The sequence below is a fragment of the Myotis davidii genome, unplaced genomic scaffold (assembly GCF_000327345.1).
Source record: "Myotis davidii unplaced genomic scaffold, ASM32734v1 scaffold1660, whole genome shotgun sequence".
Lineage (NCBI taxonomy): Eukaryota > Metazoa > Chordata > Mammalia > Chiroptera > Vespertilionidae > Myotis > Myotis davidii.
This window is the reverse complement of record NW_006292238.1, coordinates 11,443-11,925: the sequence shown is the minus strand read 5'-3', so window position 1 is coordinate 11,925 and position 483 is coordinate 11,443. Positions and strand designations below refer to the sequence as shown.

The following is a 483-nucleotide window of genomic DNA, read 5'->3' as shown; positions in this document are numbered from 1 at the left end:
CATCAATAGAAAGGTAGGAGGAAACAGGAAACTTGAAAGAGGCAAGTAGGCTGAGAAGAGAAAGGCGATGAGTTGAGTTTCTGACCCATTAGAATCCACTGGGTTAAGATGATTGAAAGGTTTCTGTGCAGAGATGCCCTAAGGCCAACCTGCACAGCCACTGCTCAAGAGCTGAGAGAAGAGATTTGGCAATGCTCATCTGGGAGTCAGTTACAGGGAAGTGGGAGGTGATGCACTGATGTTCTCCATGGAGAGGGGATGGAGGGGAAGGTTAAGTACTGAATAAGGGGGGGATATGGAAGAGATGGCAAAAGAGAAAGGAACCGGTGAAAAGAGAAGGAGATGGCTGTTCTTTCTCTTTGCTCCTTTCCCTTCCTCTCTCTTCCCCTCCATATTAGAGAGCAGATGCCATGCTCATTCCCTCATTGACTTCCTTTGGGTGAGGAAGCTGCCCTTACTCAGACTCAGCATCATCAAGTCAGC

General features: G+C 48.0%; 1 long non-coding RNA gene across 1 annotated transcript in view; it reads right to left on the bottom strand.

Moving 5' to 3' along the window:
- Positions 1–483, bottom strand: part of LOC107183391 — a 3,894-nt gene that overhangs the window by 2,518 nt on the left and 893 nt on the right. The window lies entirely within an intron of this gene.